Below are 18,899 nucleotides of genomic sequence, written 5' to 3'. Positions count from 1 at the left end.
TAACATGGCTGCCAGTGGACATGACAGTTTTTCTTAAAGTGCTAGAGTAGAACCTTGTTAACACACAATTGGGCTTTTTTATGTGCATTTTTCATGAAAGATGATCAGAGCATTTGGCCCAATGTAATCTCAGCTGACTTTGAAACTGGATCACATAACGTCAAAAAGTGGGTCAAAATGTCAAATTAAAAAAAGCTTGTAAACACTGGTAGTTGCATTTAAAATTGTGTTCCTTTTTTATGTCCCCCACTATAGTAGTGGGGGACATATTGTTTTTGCCCTGTCTGTTGGTTGGTCTGTTGGTTGGTTGGTTTGCGCCAACTTTAACATTTGCAATAAATTTTGCAATATTGAAGATAGGAACTTGATATTTTGCATGCATATGTATCTCATGGAGTTGCACATTTTGAGTGGTGAAAGGTCAAGGTCATCCTTCAAGGTCAAAGGTCAAATATATGGGTCAAAATCGCTCATTTAATGTACACTTTTGCAGTATTTCAATATTCAAGATAGCAACTTGATATTTGGCATGCATGTGTATCTCATGGAGCTGCACAATTTGAGTGGTGAAAGGTTAAGTTCATCCTTCAAGGTCAGATGTCAAATATATGTGTCCAAAATCGCTCATTTTATTATACTTTTGCAATATTGAAGATAGCAACTTGATATATGGCATGCATGTGTATCTCATGGATCTGCACATTTTAAGTGGTGAAAGGTCAAGGTCATCCTTCAAGGTCAGAGGTCAAATATATGTGGCCCAAATCGCTAATTTTATGAATACTTTTTCTATATTGAAGATAGCAACTTGATATTAGGCATGCATGTGTATCTCATGGAGCTGCACATTTTAGTGGTGAAAGGTCAAGGTCATCCTTCAAGGTCAAATATATGGGTCAAAATTGATCATGTAATGTCACTTCTGCAATATTGAAGCTAGCAATTTTATATTTGAAATGCATGTGTATCTCATGGAGCTGCACATTTTGAGTGGTGAAGGGTCAAGGTCATCCTACAAGGTCAAACGTCATATAGGGGGACATTGTGTTTCACAAACACATCTTGTTTAAAGTTTGTCAAAACATTTGCTGTAATGATAAGCAAAGTCAAGTTTATAAATGATTATTTGCCTACAAATTACATATTTTTCATCAAGTTCAATTATTATTCTAAACTACACCCTCTCAGAATAGTTTAGTTACTTCTGGTCACAGTTGAGCACCTTAGGGCTCTTGTTCTATAATTTGATTGTTTTGGAAAATTGTCATTTTGCCAAAATGTGAGCAAGTCCAAATTTAATTAACCCTGCTTTGTAGTATCTTGTTTTCCTTATATGTATTTAATTATAATTATCTATGAATCTGACTGCATAGATATTTGGTATTCAGCAAAGCATCGTGTAAATGTAGTAAAACTAAACACAATTGTGTTAGCATAAAACTGGCCATGCCATGGGGGTCAAATGGTAAATACAGACTTGTAGGAAAAAGACTTCTAAAAATTTTATCCATTAAATATATTTTGTGTACATAATGATTAGCTTTTTCCTTCAACTTATCGCTTTCATGGTGTAAAGAAAACATGCCGACTTACTAAGTAAGTCGGAGATCTGGGTTTGATTCCCAGTGAAAGTCAAGTCACAAGGAAAAATGCTTATTGTTGGAAGGATTTATTAGTTATTCAAAACGTAAGATTTTTTTCTTTGCTCGTTCAGTTACAAATAACAGCAAATGATCTGAAAGTATTTGTTTATAACGTAGAAGTTAGTGTCATGAATAGTAAATTGGAATAATGCACTTAATAGAAACTATACATATTGTATATAAGACTAAAATACGCAGAAATGAAATACCAGTAGCATTATTAATACATTTTTATACCCCCACAAACGAAGTTTGTCGGTCCGTCTGCCTGTCTTGTCTGTCGGTCCGTATTAAGTGTCCGCTCTCTAATTCAAGTTGTTTTTACCCGATCTTCACCAAACTTGGTCAGATGTTGTATCTATATGATGTCTAGGTCAAGTTCGAATATGGGTAATGCCGGGTCAAAATCTAGGCCAAGGGGTCACTCAGTGCGTTTTAAACTTTGAGCATGGTGTCCGCTCTCTAATTATGCACCCCTTCGAAGAAGAGGGGGTATATTGTTTTCCACATGTCGGTCGGTCGGTCCGTCCATCAGATGGTTTCCGGATGATAACTTGAGAACGCTTAGGCCTAGGATCATGAAACTTCATTGATACATTGATCATGACTGGCAGATGACCCTTCTTGATTTTCAGGTTACTAGGTCAAGGTCACAGTTATTCCAAATAATAAAATGGTTTCAAGATGGTAACTCAAGAATGCTTAGGCCTAGGATCATGAAACTAAGGATCATGAAACTTCATAGGAACATTGATCATGACTGGCAGATGACCCCTATTGATTTTCAGGTCACTAGGTCAAAGGTCACAATGACAAAAACGTATTCACACAATGGCTGCCACTACAACTGACAGCCCATATGGGGGGCATGCATGTTTTACAAACAGCCATTGTATATACTACTACCCCATGCTCGTATATAAGTAATGTCGTATCAAGCCAGTACTATACTAGCGAGTCATGTATCGGATATATCCTACTACCCATGCTCGTATATAAGTAATGCCGTAGCAAGCCAGTACTATACTAGCGAGTTATATAGCGGGTATATCCTCCTACCCCATGCTCGTATATAAGTAATGCCGTATCAAGCCAGTACTATACTAGCGAGTCATATACCGGATATATCCTACTACTCCATGCTCGTACATTAGTAATGCCGTATCAAGCCGGTACTATACTAGCGAGTCATAGCGGGTATATACTACTACCCCATGCTTATATATAAGTAATGCCGTACCAAGCCAGTACTATACTAGCGAGTCATATACCGGGTATACCCTACTACCCCATGTTCGTATATAAGTAATGCCGTATCAAGCCAGTACTATACTAGCGAGTAATATAGCGGGTATATCCTACTACCCCATGCTGGTATATAAGTAATGCCGTATCAAGCCAGTACTATACTAGCGAGTTATGTACCGGGTATATCCTACTACCCCATGCTGGTATATAAGTAATGCCGTATCAAGCCAGTACTATACTAGCGAGTTATGTACCGGGTATATCCTACTACCCCATGCTGGTAAACGAGTCTTATACCGGGTATATCCAACTACCCCATGCTCGTATAAGTAATGCCGTATCAAGCCAGTACTATACTAGCGAGTTATATACCGGGTGTATCCTACTACACCATGCTCGTATATAAGTAATGCCGTATCAAGCCGGTACTATACTAGCGAGTAATATAGCGGGTATATCCTACTACCCCATGCTCGTATATAAGTAATGCCGTTTCAAGCCAGTACTAAACTAGCGAGTTATAGAGCGGGTATATCCTACTACCCCATGCTCGTATATAAGTAATGCCGTATCAAGCCAGTACTATACTAGCGAGTCATATACCGGGTATATCCTACTACCCCATTCCTTTATATAAGTAATGCCGTATCAAGCCGGTACTAAACTAGCGAGTTATATAGCGGGTATATCCTACTACCCCATGCTCGTATATAAGTAATGTCGTTTCAAGCCAGTACTATACTAGCGAGTTATATACCGGGTATAACCTACTACCCCATGCTGGTATAAAAGTAATGCCGTATCAAGCCGGTACTATACTAGCGAGTTATATAACGGGTATATCCTACTACCCCATACTCGTATATAAGTAATGCCGTATCAAGCCAGTACTTTACTAGCGAGTCATATACCGGATATATCCTACTACCCCATGCTCGTATACCCGGTATAAGTAATGCCGTATCAAGCCAGTACTATACTAGCGAGTCATAGCGGGTATATACTACTACCCATGCTCGTATATAAGTAATGCCGTTTCAAGCCAGTACTATACTAGCGAGTCATATACCGGGTATACCCTACTTCCCCATGCTCGTATATAAGTAATGCCGTATCAAGCCAGTACTATACCAGAGTTGCGACACCTTAAGGGTTTCGCGGGATGGAATGAGTGGGGAGATCAAATCAAATTGAAAACCGATTATTTCGACCAAAAAATTGGGTACGAAAAACATTTGGGTACGAAAAAAATAAATGGGTAAGAATATAAAAATGTGGGTACGAAAACGTTTGGATACGAAAAAAAATTGGGTACGACAAAAATGGGAAGCAAAAAATAATTGGGTATGAAAAAATTTGGGTACGAAAAATTTGGGTAGTAAAAAAATAGGAACGAAAAAAATTTGGGTACGAAAAAAAATTGGGTACGAACAATTTTGGGTAAAAAAAAGAGTAGGTACGAAAAAGTTTGGGTACAAAAAAAGGGTACGAAAAAAAGGGTCAAAAATAAATTTGGGTACGAAAACATGTGGGTACGAAAAATAATTGGGTACGAAAAAAATTTGGGTACGAAATAAATGGGTACGAAAAAAAAAATTGGGTACGAAAAAATTTGGGTACGAAAAAAATGGGTACGAAAAAAAAATTTGGTAGGAAAAAAATGGGTACAAAAAAATTTGGGTACGAAAAACATTTGATTACGAAAAATATTTGGGTACGAAAAAAATGGGTACGAAAAAAATGTGTGGGTACAATGGGTTCATGTTAAGGTTTTAGCATGGCGGACGCCGGATGGCGAAAAGACACTTCATGACACAATGAGCTTGCTATGACAAAACCTCAGGTTTTGTTTGAAAACAGCCGAGCTCATATGCATAAATCAGTGAGTAATAGTACTTATACTCAATAAAAGCTAGGCACAGCGTATAAAATCAGAACCACAGGGCCGAATCTGCTGAAAATTGGTCGCATTATAGATTATGGTCCAAACATGCTACAGAATGAGCGCTTCTGGACCTGACAGCGTAAAACATTAACCGATAATGGAAAGCACAAAATGGGTTATTTTGTACAAAAAAAAAGTAAACTTTAAGTGGCATTTGATGACTTTTAGACATCAGAAAGTTGCAAATGTTTAATATTCTGCACACTTCGACTTGTTTGTTTTTTTTACAAATTTAGAAGCATTTATCCTTGGGGTGTATATAAACCCTATTATTCAATGTCAAAAATAGCTAAGCAGCAATTCCCCTTTAACAGTATTCCTTATATTTAATTGTATTGTTTAAAAAGATAACTGTGTATATTTAATCATAATGGCTCCGTATTTCACACTTGATAGGCCACTGCTGGGGCTTGAACCCAGAACTCATCTCACATTGTAAGATGCATTTTTCAATTAAACTACAATGACTGTATCGTGTGAAGTGGAGCCAACATACACCCAACTTAGTGACAAAATCATTACGTCGATATATTTGTCCTGGGCGTTTCCCGACATGTCGCATAACTGTTTACAACAAAAGATGTATACATAGATAAATATACATACATGTAAATGGGGAAAAAATGAACCATCTATTTTTAATTTTTGCTTCATATATACACATTTCCTAGCCATGATTTATAATTATATCATGTTGAAATCATTTTTAGACAGAATATTACTGAAACTGCAATAAACAATAAGATGGATAGATATAATGTTTACTTTTATCTAGTACAATGAACAAATGTTCTTCCGATGCCATTTTCACTAAGGTATAGGTATTGAATCCTGATATATATACGACTAAAAATGAACATCTAAACAGCAGTTTTTTACATGAAGAGTACTCACAAAACCACAACAATAATACTCAATGAATGGGCTGTCCAAAATCCGAAAAATATGTACACTACAATAACAAGACGTTAATACAAAATATGCACGTTAACATTATTCAAGATATGAAAGCAATATATCAAGGGATATAGGAAATATTTGGGGTGGTACGCACACTTTAACAAAGAGTCAGTGTGCGAATTTCACTTTTGAAACCACTAGCCCGTTCGGGCTACCAGATGGAATTTTTCACTAGCCCGAACCAAAGTTTACTAGCCCGAACTGTTTATCACAAGTTTTTAAAATAAGTTTATATTTTTGCGGTTCTGGATAGATTTTATTGCAGGTAGGGTGTAATTGATGAGGATTGCAACTAACAGTTGATCCCAATTAACTGGAAATGTTATTATAATATTTCAATGACACAATACGATTATAATATTTATGTATGACGATATTCGTCAATCAATACCTTACATGCAGTCAAGATGCAAAGGTTTATATCCAGTCTGTAAATAATTTTAGATGTCAATTGTCCCAAATTTGAAATCCGAAACATTTAGCCGAAAGTCTGAGGCCGTATGATAAAGCGAATAGAGGGCAGTGTCTCCTCCCCCTAGCTTACTGTTTATTTTATAGTCTTTCTAGGTCCAATTCTGGTGAGTACAATGTGAAAAATTATCAACCAGACCATCCGTAACATCGCATGTGTATTCATCATTCTAGATATTTTTTTATCAAGAATGTCGAAAATAAATTAAAATCGACAGATAATACCGTATCCGGAAACAACTGTCCAAAAACAATCAATGTAAGTCTTTGCACGTGAAATAAAATATGCATAACGTTTGACTGCCAAAACTGAAAACCAGTAAAAAGTAACCAAGCAACTACGCTATCAATATATAATTTGGTTGACATATTCTATTAAAATATTATATTGCAATGCGTTAATTCGTCAATAGATCATTACAAATCCAAGATGGCGGACATTTAAAACATTTGTAGACTTGTATGGTTTTCTGAAAGTACAGCAAATTGAACAACCTGGGTAGATCCACATTTTATTTGCACGGTATCAAAAAAAAAATTGTCATTCAAACTCTCGTCATGTCAACATAATCGAAGGGTGAGGATACGCGATACGAAGCTAAATAAACCCTCTAAGGTATGGTTCAAACGATGGATGAAAATAATATTTTTGAGCATTTTTAATTTTAAAAAGTTCGAAAAATCAATAGCCCAATCGGGCTAGTACCCATTGAAATTCAGTACATGAAACAAGATCAACTAGCCCCGGGCTAGTGCGAATTTCGAACATTGTAGAGTTATCAATAATATGCATATTCTACCTGGAAAAAGTGTCATAATTCTTATAAAATGCAAGTGATACAGTTGTCTGCTCTTGTATTTAGGTTGGGGTCATGTTGGTTAAGAAATATGCAAAATATGGAAGCAATATGTCAAGGGACATAGGAAATATTTGGGGTGGTACGCAAACTATAACATTTGCACGCTAACGCCAATGCCGGGGTGAGTAGGATAGCTCCACTTTATATATTTCATATATAATAGTCGAGCTAAAAAGTAAATATACTATATTATTAACAACAAGCTTACCTCAATCACAACTTTAATGCAATGCTTATAACAATAAAGTTACAATGATATTTCATTGATTAAAACTAACTTATTACTATTGGTTGCCCGCACTGGTTACCATCTTTAGTATTTTGGTTGCCCAGATAAAGAATAACGAGCCCAGAAATATGTACATGTGTATATTATACTTTCTTTTAATAAAATAATAGATAATTAAATAAATTTGCTGACATTGCACTACTCAATGTTTGATGTTTTATTATGAGCCTGAATTTAATTATTTCCTATTCCTAAATAATGAATGTTATTTAACTAGTATTGATCCATGGTGGTCAATTGTTATTCAATTTTATTGCACTGAATTGTTTTAAGCTTTAAAAAAAAACAAGTTGCCCGGCCGGACTATCAACTTTGGAAATTGAGTTGCCCAGGCCAAAACTACTTGTCCTGGGCTCATGGGAAACCACTAATTTTCATCCCTGTATACCCTTTTATTTTCTGTTCTTCCATCCTATTCTCAAAATGAATTTTAAACCACAATACTTTATAATAACATTTGTATTGAATGCTAACCATATTATGACCCAAAAAACAATTTTACAAACCCGTAATCCAGTCGCAGCGAGTTTTTTTATTTAGTTTACCATTATCAGTGTTCTCTGTAAGACCGGCAGCGGGCCATTTCGCCGGTTACATTTACTCTAGACGCCAACTACTTTCCCCAAGTATATCAAGTAAAATGTCACAAATGCTTTAGTTTTACTGCATTGTTGCTGGCCATATAACTGGCTACTCAATTTTTTTTGGAAAACACTGAATTATGCATGACAAACACACAAAACTTAAAATCTTAGATTTGTTTTTAAAATAAATTGACACTTCCAGCTTGTCGCCATTAAAATCCAAAGATTCAAATAATTTTCCACGAGATACGTCAACAATTGCTTAATCAAATGAATGAAAAATAAAAGTAAAGAAAGCCGGATTTTACATAAATTCCAGGTTGATAAACACAACAAGGTAAAGGTACCTTGTAGTCGGTGAGATATAATAATAATACAGTTAGTAAGGCTCGTACCCTGGGTACGGTAAATAATTGTAATACTAAAATGTACCCGGGAATTTTAACACTAAATCGGTTGTTGTCGGCTATTTTGTACAAATATTAATATATGGTCACATCTATGTCAATTTTCTGTTCAATGGCATTTATATTATCAAAACTCATTGTTAAATCATTAATGTGATTTAATTTTAAATCTTAAATTGTTAAAAGTCGCATCATTGTATGAGGTCGTCAAGTATAATATTTTCCGCGACGTTGCACATTCACTTTTTACCGCCATAGATTTTTTTAAAGAAACATTATTTGGTTTGCGAGGTCCGTTAAATTGTGAACACCATATTCGGTATTTATATTATGTTTTAACAATTAATTCATGCTGTGTAATAAATATTGTATAAGAAATTTTGATATTTATTGAAAATGTTTCAAATTGTTATTTATGAAACCTCTTATTCTTATGAGTGTATGCCATTATATTATACTTTGAAAAGCATATCTGTTGTACTATAATCTTATTATTCATTTTTTATTGTTAATTTCATTTATTGTAGAGAATCTTCAATGTTACATCTAGTCGCCAATGCTTGTCGTCAGTGTTAGTCGTAAATGCTTGTGATCATTGTCGTCAATGTTAGTCGTCAATCCTTATCATCATTATACATGAAGGAAATAAAAGCAGAAACAGAGACGTATTCTTGATTACTTGATTATTTCTACAGCGTCCTCTCAACACTCGTACTAAAAAGCATGTTGATGCAGAAATTTTAAAAGAGAAGTTTGTTTAAGGTAAACAATATTGTTTTACGTTAATCAGTAGCATGTTTTACGATATCGGGTTTTGGGCGGATATACAACTTGGATACAATCTAATATTTGCAGGTATGTTTAAGTTTATTTACCGTACCCGGGGTACATGTAAGTAAAGTTAAGGGTACCCGGGGTACATGTACCGGTAAGTAGTACCCGAGCCGACCATGACCAATCGAGCCTTAGTAAGTGAGTGATGGTGTATGGGATAACATGCACTGAGGGTGTATATTTTTCATGAACAAGTCAATTGAAGGTGTTAGAGATGCATTGATCCATAAGATTAAAACGGGTAATTAACCACGGGCTTATTAAAATTAAAACGATGACATTTCATTGTACCAGCTGTTTATTGTTGTATACTGTAAGCTTGCAATATTTTAAATAATGAAAACAACTTACCTTGTATTAAGTTGGCACATTGTTGTCAGGTGTAGAAACTTCTTATACTTATTTCTGTTAAGTTGCACTGGCTGAACCAAAAGAATTATGTAGTCGTTTCTAAATAATCACGCAACAACCTACTAATGCATATATGCTTGCCAGTTACTGAGTTTGTGCATTTCCATTCATTATATTATCGGCCTTGGCAAACAGCGTAGAATCAGATGAGACGCCGTGTGGTGTCTGCTATTTCGTTACGCTGAAGATTTCCATATCCGCGGGTGTTTTTATGTCAAATGTTATGGTTTTTCAATAGATCGTATACTTATCTTCAAAACAGCGAATTAGCGTTCACTTTACATCATTTCTGATGATCTTATTTTGTAAATATTTTCTGAGTGTTAATTCCTACGTTGCTATGTCGTCAGCCATTTTGACGGTTGGTTTGTTTACTTTCGGTTTCCACTACAAACGAAATTAATTGATTTGCTGCTCGCGTTTATTTATTGATTAAATAATTAATTATTAAACCCTAATAATGTAATTGTCTCAATATCATTTATATTCAAGATATTATCGGATAAATAGAATACCATTCTAATACCAGTGTGTACTTACATTTATCTCGGAAAGCCTAGCCGTGTAGATCTAAACCTTTCTTTAACTCGTCGCACTCAATACGTTGAATAACACATAGATTTATGTCATGTTCTTTAAAAAACCACAATGTGCACAAAAGACATGCATGTGTACTACCGATTGATATTCAAACATCCAGAGTTTAAATGAAAATACGCCACACGAGATATAGCTGTATTTCATATCAATTCATGTGTGCTGAACAAAGGGGCAATTATACACTAGGCTTACAATGCTCAAACCAAAAGGTTCCAAATTGTTGCAAACAAATAAATTAAACATTCACATTTATCAATTATAATTACAAGCTATTTGTTTTGTACTGATATAAATTGTGGTGTGGTCAACCTATGAGAGAATCAGGTGAACCACTGCCCTAATCAGACATCAGTCTGAATTAATGTTACTCAGCTTTACATATTCTACTAATTTAGTAATTATTAATTAAATAAAAATATTAAATCTTGACAGAACCTTGTCAAGTTGACGATGCTTATAATTTGAGAAGTTAATTATTTATAATCATCGAGGGGGTATTCCAGACGTAAAACATTGCATCATTACATGGAAAAACAGCTGCACAACTGTATGCGAAAAGGTAAAACAGTATATTCTATCGAGAACTAACTTGCATAGCAACGTCCGAAATGTGCAAACTCCGACATCTATTTCGATATTTATAAATTCAAGATATAACGTTAACTGAACTGTTGTATATAAAACTTGTGTTTTGATAAAAAAAATAAGCAAAGCAAACCAAAAAAACTTACCCTTTTAACGGCAAAACGATTAATTTATCCAATATTCAACACATGTATTTCCATTCAAATTATGCCCTTGAACTTTAACGGTTGATTGTCGTTTCGTGCCAATACCAGTTCGTGCCACTAATATTTGTGTTGTTTATTTTTAAAGGTAAGTTTCGTGAGAAATAAATGTGTTTGAAAACTTTCTCGCATGGTAATGGTATATAAAATTCAACTCATCGGACAAATTCAAGAACACAATGACACTTACCAAGTTTTCTGAACAACCGTACACAGCGCAAAATGCGGGAGCCGCGTGATGTCTATTTCCATATCCACGGGTGTGTTTATGTCAAATGCTAGTGTTTTTCAATAGATCGTATACTTATCTAAAAAACGGCGAAGTAGCGTTCACTTTAATTATTTTGATGATGTTATTTTGTAAATACTTTCTCGCGTTCTTTTCGAACGTTCATTGGCAGCCATATTGAATGTTGGTTGTATACTTCCGAAATTATGTGTTTTAATGACTCTCAAAAATGTTTTTAGTGCAGAAATTGTATTTTTAAGTATCAATTTCTCGGATTTATTTTATATATTTTGTTAACTTATTTGCGTTTAAATTTGATTGTTTGTTGTTTACTTGCGAACTATTTTTCATGTGTACGCTAGTGGATATGTAATCAGGTTACCATATTTACATTAATGAAATTTAACTGTTGTTTGTTTTTGTTTGTTTTGTTAATATTTTCTAAACGGGTTCAGCTATGTATGTTAAACGCAATATGAATTTATTTATTAATTTGGGAATAAAATCGCAATATGTATTAATTAAAATCAAATTTGAAGTGTCTATCGCGTGAATTGTCTCCTTGGGTTGAATTGTGTTTGGGTTGCTATTAACGCTATTAACGCTTCCGGCGAGAACTCATTTTATAGCGATTGCGCAATAAAAAACACCACTTTTTCGTAATTTTATCAAAAACTGGACTTTTCCCAGATATGACGAATACGCCATCGTGTAGATCGAGTTCTGGTCCATATACATGTCAAATTTCAGCAAAAGTTACAGACCAGTTTTCAAGACTCCCAAATCGCTGCTATACGCTGGAGCTTAACGAATTTTAGTCCCCTTTATCATTCGTTCGATTGAACGTCATCAATGATGACGTCCAATACAGCACTCATTCCATACTAACGAGTCATATACCGGGTATATCCTACTACCCCATGCTCGTATAAAAGTAATGCCGTATCAAGCCAGTACTATACTAGCGAGCCATAGCGGGTATATACTACTACCCCATGCTCGTATGTAAGTAATGCCGTACCAACCCAGGACTATACTAGCGAGTCATATACCGGGTATATCCTAATACCCCATGCCTTTATATAAGTAATGCCGTACTAGAGTTGCGACACCTTAAGGGTTTCGCGGGATGGAATGAGTGGAGAGATCAAATCAAATTGAAAAAAAAATTGGTACGAAAAAATATGTGGGTATCAAATAAAACAAATTTGGGCATGGAAACATATTTGAGTAAAAAAAAAGGGTACAAACAAAATAAGGGTACGAAAAACTATTTAGGTACGAAAAAATTGGTACCAATTAAAAAATTAGGTACGAAAAAATTCGGGAACGAAAAAAATTTGACTACGATCAAATGAGTACGAACAAAATTTGGGTACGAACAACTTTGTGTACGAAAAAAATGGGTATGAAAAAATTAGGGTAGGAAAAAAAAACAATTTGAATACGAAAACAAATTAGAATACGAAAAATATAGGGAACGAAAAAAATTAGGGTACGAAAAAACTATTTGGGTACGAAAAAAATGGGTACAAATAAAAGTTTGGGTACGAAACAAATTTGGGTACGAAAAAAATGGGTACGAAACAAAATTTGGGTACGAAAAAATTTGGGTACAAAAAACATTTGGGTACGAAAAAGATGGGTACGAAAAAAAATTTGGGTACGAACAAATTTGGGTACGAAAAACATTTGGGTACGAAAAAAATGGGTTCGAAACAAAAATTGGGTACGAACAAATTTGGGTACGAAAAACATTTGGGTACGAAAAAAATGGGTACGAAAAAAAAAATTTGGGTACGACAAAAATTGGGAACGGAAAACATTTGGTACGAAAAAATGGGTACGAAACAAATTTGAGTACGAAAAAAATGGGTACAAATTTTTTTTGGGTACGAACAAATTTGGGTACGAAAAACATTTGGGTATGAAAAAAATGGTTAAAAAAAAAATGGTTAAAAAAAAAATGGGTAAAAAAAATATTTGGGTACGAAAAAAATTGGGTACGAAAAACATTTGGGTTCGAAAAAAAGGGGACGAAAAAAAGAATTGGGTACGAACAAGTTAGGGTACCAAAAACATTTGGGTACGAACAAAATGGGTACGAAAAAAAAATTTGGGTACAAAAAAATTTGAGGACGAAAAAAATGGGTACAAAAAAAATAGGTACGAAAAAAATATGGGTACGAAATATTATTGGTACGAATTTGTTTATATTTAAAATCAATTTTGAATTGTCTAGCGGGTGAATCGTCTTGTGGGGGTGAATTGTCTTAGGGTTGCTATTAACACTACATGTACTTCCGGCTTATCCACGTGTTTATAGCGATTGCGCAATAAAAAACACCACTTTTTCGTCATTTTATCAAAAACTGGATTTTTCCCAGATATGACGAAAACGCCATATACATGAGAAATTTCAGCACAAGTGTCGGGCCAGTTTCAACACTCTCAAATCGCTGCTATACGCTGGAGCTTATCGAATTTTAGTCGCCATTATCATTTGTTCAATTGAACATCCTCAAATGATGACGTCAATATAGCACTCATTCCATAAAAACCAGGAGTAAATGACCCCTGGACTGAAATTTTGAGGAGTCAAATTGAAAAATTCTCGGGTCAATTTTGAAGCGCATTAATTGTGTTTTTGTCTGTATTATTCAATTTTTTTTAGATAAAAACATGCTCCAAGAGTTACACAATATCTATTAAAGTAATACTGCGTTATTAAATAAAAATACCATGATACATAACACAACATATTTTAATGAATTGGTACACAAAGATAAGGACAAAATATCAATAATTTGTGCGAACAATATCGACTTTTAAGTTTTTCAAAAACAAAACATGTTCATTTTACAACTTTTATTATTTCTATCACTATACTATGTTTATTTGTTAAAACAATAAATGCTCATTAAAATCTACTTCATCATAACACATTTAAGTAATTTAAGATATGTACCTGTAGCACCATTTCATCACATATTTATCTTGTTATAAAACTCATATTATCATCATCCCTATGATAGCTTTTGTACAAAAACACAATCTAAATGCATGGAACATCTAGTATATCTATTACTGTTTATCCAAATACTATACATGTCGGAAATATATACACTTAAGAATGCCTTACCAGAAGTAGTTTAACTTTAATAATCCAAAATTTCCTTGTTGTTATCTGGTTTAACAAACCTTATTTAATGTTTGTTAAATCCAGTTAATGCTATCTCCATTATTGAATCACCATTACTTGTAATTTGAATTGTTGTTGTTGTTTGAATCGCCATTTTTAAATTGAACGCAGGTTTAATGTTAATTTACAATACGTCCGCCATTTACAATGTCAAAGGTCAGACGTAGCAATTTAATTCTACTCGGGTAATTTATATCTAATTGAGAAAATGTGTTTTCTTAATGTTTATGTGTAGTATTATGACTTGTGAGTATAAAAAAACAACGCCCGGGGTAGACCTCTATTCCCTCGATTATAGACCGAGTTTCAAATACTGAAACATTAATTTTGATTAGGAGCACAGGGGGATTTATTACCATGGAACTGGAGATGTTAACTGACTGACACAGGGGTTAAATTTTCTATGCGTCAAAATGACGCACGGCAGAAAAAAGGGTTGCGTCAAAAATGAGTCATTTTTAATTTGCTCGCGTCAAAACGCAGGATTCTGCTTCTATTGAAATCCCTGGTCCAATATTTGTTTTGAAGTTAAATATGCATACCGATGTTGATGAAGATTAGACTAATAGTGTGACTTCTGTGGTATAAACATGCATTTTGTTTATTTAATATATTAACCAATTTTGTTAGCTCAAATGACCCAGTGTCAAACTTGGCTGAGATTTAATTTATACAAATCTTCTGACCAAACTTCATTAAGATTTGAGAATAAATTAAAGAAAGCGAAACAGTTTTTCAAATTCAGCCAAGACATCATAAGAACAAATGACCTGACCAAGTTTCTTGAAGGATGCACAGTAAATGTGATTTCTAGAGTGGTAACAAGATTTTACTATAGCCATTGGCCCATATAAGGAAAACTGCTACGCCCTCAACGGCCATGGTTTTAAACCGACAGAACATTTTTAACTATACCCAAAATTAATAAAACCTTACCAAACATTAGTAATTTGAATGACTATACATGTATTAAACACCCCAAAAAACTCATCAATGTAAAATCAAACCCCGTTGTTGTTTACTTTTCAACCCCAGTTTGTGAGAAATAAATGGGTTTCTAAAATTTATCGCATGGAAATGGTATATACAATACTAATAACAACTTGTCATAAAAAATTTTAGTGCACAATTATACTTACAGAGTATTCTGTCATATCTATTACCTGTCAATAATACCCGAAAGGGGAGTTAGACAGTATACAGTCTTGGCCAAACATGGCCGGACCGACGAACACGTCCTGTAAAATTGTGTAAGGTCAGGCCTGTCTGTCAAATTTACAGGACTTATTGTCCGGTAAAAAAAACAAAAACAAATTCATAGGTTTGTTTATGGCTCTGAAAGTTTTCTGAGGTGCAAAAATAGCAATAGCGTCTTTATACATGTGCTTTTCCATACCAACTCTCTTTCTGCTGACGGAATTTTCCGAGGGCACCTGATTGGTCTATTTATGTGCATCTTACAAATGCGGGTCAGGACGGTCCAAATCCATGACGGCCTAGTCCCTTAACAAGATAATCATAAATCTGATTATTACAATTTAAATGATGCAGATATCAATTTGTGTGGTTTTAATAGCAATAGTAATGTATAATAATGATTGTTGTAATTCAAACCGTTATTATCTTGGCTATCAATGTCCACGCGTGAAACAGGCCGGTTGTCATTTATCGAGGCCGTTGTAAGTTTAGGCTGTATTGACCAGACTCATACCTGACATGCACGCTAAGCATAGCTTAGTTAAAAAAGTATAAAGCACTTTTGTTTTGGAAATTGTTCTTAAGATATTACAAAGAAGCCAGCGATTTTCCTCCTTCTTTATAAAGTACCGGTAAACGGTACTTTCCCAATCGAGCGAAAATTCCCAAATTCCCAATCGGCATCTGAAAAAATCCCAATCGGCGTCCGATTTTTTTTCAAAACGATCGAAAGTTTCGTAACAAATCCCAACTTTCGGCAGGCGAACAAAGAAAATCGTATAGTTGTGTGTAACCACGCGCTCGATTAATATCGGGTTTTATTATTCAGCGCGTTCAATGAATAGAGTCGTTACTGTTTGCGGTTCTTTTGTCAGGCAGCCAGCGTACTGTTTGACGTCGGTTTGAAACCTTATCGTAGTTTGAAATGCCCTCCAGCACTGCCTCTGTGGAAAGGTTGTTCAGTCTAATGAACAATCTTTGCACGACCAATCGGAACCGTCTATCACAGGACACATTGACAGCTCTAATGATGCTGTGCAGAGAGGGATGCCAGCAACTGAGTGATGATCAAACATCAAAGATTATGTAAAAAAAAAATGAAACAGAGAGACATTGCTTTATAAGAGATAAAAACAACTAGTAATTGATTTTGTGTCTTCTATATAATATTTTGTTATTTATATCAACTTTATTACTTTTAGTAATGGACATTAAGGCATGCCTGCAAATGATTATTTTAATGGGTATGTTCAATTAAGTTTGAACTGTATGATGTATTCAATAAGACCCAAACTTCACGACGCGATTTTCCCAATTTAAGGATTTCACGACTCGATTTTTCCCAATTTTGAGGTTTTCACGACTCAATTTTTCCCAATTGGACCGGTACGGGTACTTTTCCCAATTGGACAAGGAAAATCGCTGGAAGCGATTCCTGTTTATGTTAACTGTTAACATGCGTTCAGCATTTAATTTTTTTTTTTCTAAACAAGACTAGTACCATGTATGGCGTGTATTATTATTTAATGTCAGATACAAATGTGTGACCTTAAAATTAATACCTATTCAATAATTTTATCATTTTATATCATAAACACCTTGATCCCGGCAATGAAACCAAGTTATTTTACTAACTATTATATTCTGTAGCCAGTAGGTCCTATAAAAAAAGAGCGGGTCCTGTATTTTTTCCCATTTTACAGGACCTTCTGTCCAGTAAATATTTGCCTAGTTTGAATTTGACTGAGCATATATAGATAGATAGAAAAACCACACGCTGCACATATTACAGGCTTTTGTATTGCTGATATTTAATTTCTTCTTTGCATATTCAATTGATAAAAAAACTCAAATGGGTGTCTATTCTTAGTTTGCTGTCTTATTGTACCCTCAAATTATAAATGTTTCTTCAATGATTGAATTTTCAGAAACCTCATTCTTTAAAAGAAATTTTCAAAGTTATTTGGTTAAAGCCACACACTTTGAAATGAAATACATGTTAATCAATACATAAAGATGCAATTTGAAGGTGTGCAAAATTGTCATTAAATCTATAGCCTTACATGTGTATATTCTAATTGGCATAAGTAAAATTAAATCTATAGCCTAGTTAGAAAGTAATATATTATTGTTTAAATGGTACCGCTTTTAAACCGAAAGTAGGATTTGTAGACATATAAGTCTATTTTGACAAATGCAATTATTTTTAAGTTTTAAAGCGCAAAAAAGATTGATTTCTACCTTGTAATCACCAGATATATTCTAAATGGCAAAGATAAAAATATGTTTATTATTTATACATAAATTTACTATGCCATGCAGTTAATTTTTAAGTGTGTGGCTTTCAGTCATTTACAAAGTTGAGCAAATATAATCATTTTTCTAAAAATAAATCATCCTCTGAAGCCCCCACTGAGATTCAAACTCAGACCTCTTTCCTCCGTGAAGGAAAGTATTCTATCTTGAAATACAAGGGCATGTAAGAGGAAAGTTAGTTATTTTAAATCTATCAACAAATAGATTTGAACAATATTTATATGTTATTAAAATATGCAAACAGCCCATAAGTTTATTTTTCACATGACCTTCATAACAGAACAGACATCTCTGAATCTGCAATACATTACATTCTTAAGTGTTAACAAGGTAAATGTTGACGACTAACAACAGACGACAGACAAAAGGCGATCACAAAATCCAGAGTTTAAAAGAATTTACGATACACGAGATACGTATTTCATACTTTACAAGAGCGAAGGAGTCATAAAAAACTTAATTTATTATTAACAACACGCTTACCTCAATTTTAACTTTATCCCAATGCTTTAAACAATAAAGTTACAATGATATGAACTTCCATTTTCTGTTCTTCCTTCCCTTTCTCATAAATTATTTAAAACCACACTATTTTTTAATAATAAAAGTATTAAATGCCAGGCTTTTTCCGCTCCATTTTGGGAAAACGCCACACTGGAATTTTGGGAATTTCGCGTCGTGAAAACCCCCATTTTGGGAAAAAAATTATTCGCAAAATTGGCTCAATTGGGAAAAATTATCGCATGTAAATAGTGTTTCTTATATTTCAAAGAAGCCGTTAACTGGTAAATAACGACTATTTTGATAACTTAAAAAAAAAATTTTACAAAGTATTATGAACATGTGAGATAACTGCAGGTTTTTTAATCTGAATTTGGGGAAAAGGCCTGGCCTTTTTTGAGGTGAAAAAAATCG

General features: G+C 34.2%; 1 protein-coding gene across 2 annotated transcripts in view; it reads left to right on the top strand.

Annotated features, from left to right (window-relative positions):
* The window catches only part of LOC127841291 (uncharacterized), a 462,698-nt gene that overhangs the window by 247,988 nt on the left and 195,811 nt on the right, over positions 1-18,899 (top strand). The gene's annotated exons all lie outside the window — the stretch shown is intronic.

This window comes from Dreissena polymorpha, chromosome 8, assembly GCF_020536995.1.
Source record: "Dreissena polymorpha isolate Duluth1 chromosome 8, UMN_Dpol_1.0, whole genome shotgun sequence".
NCBI classification, from domain to species: domain Eukaryota; kingdom Metazoa; phylum Mollusca; class Bivalvia; order Myida; family Dreissenidae; genus Dreissena; species Dreissena polymorpha.
Note: the sequence above shows the minus strand (reverse complement) of the source record. Positions and strands in the feature narration are given on the sequence as shown.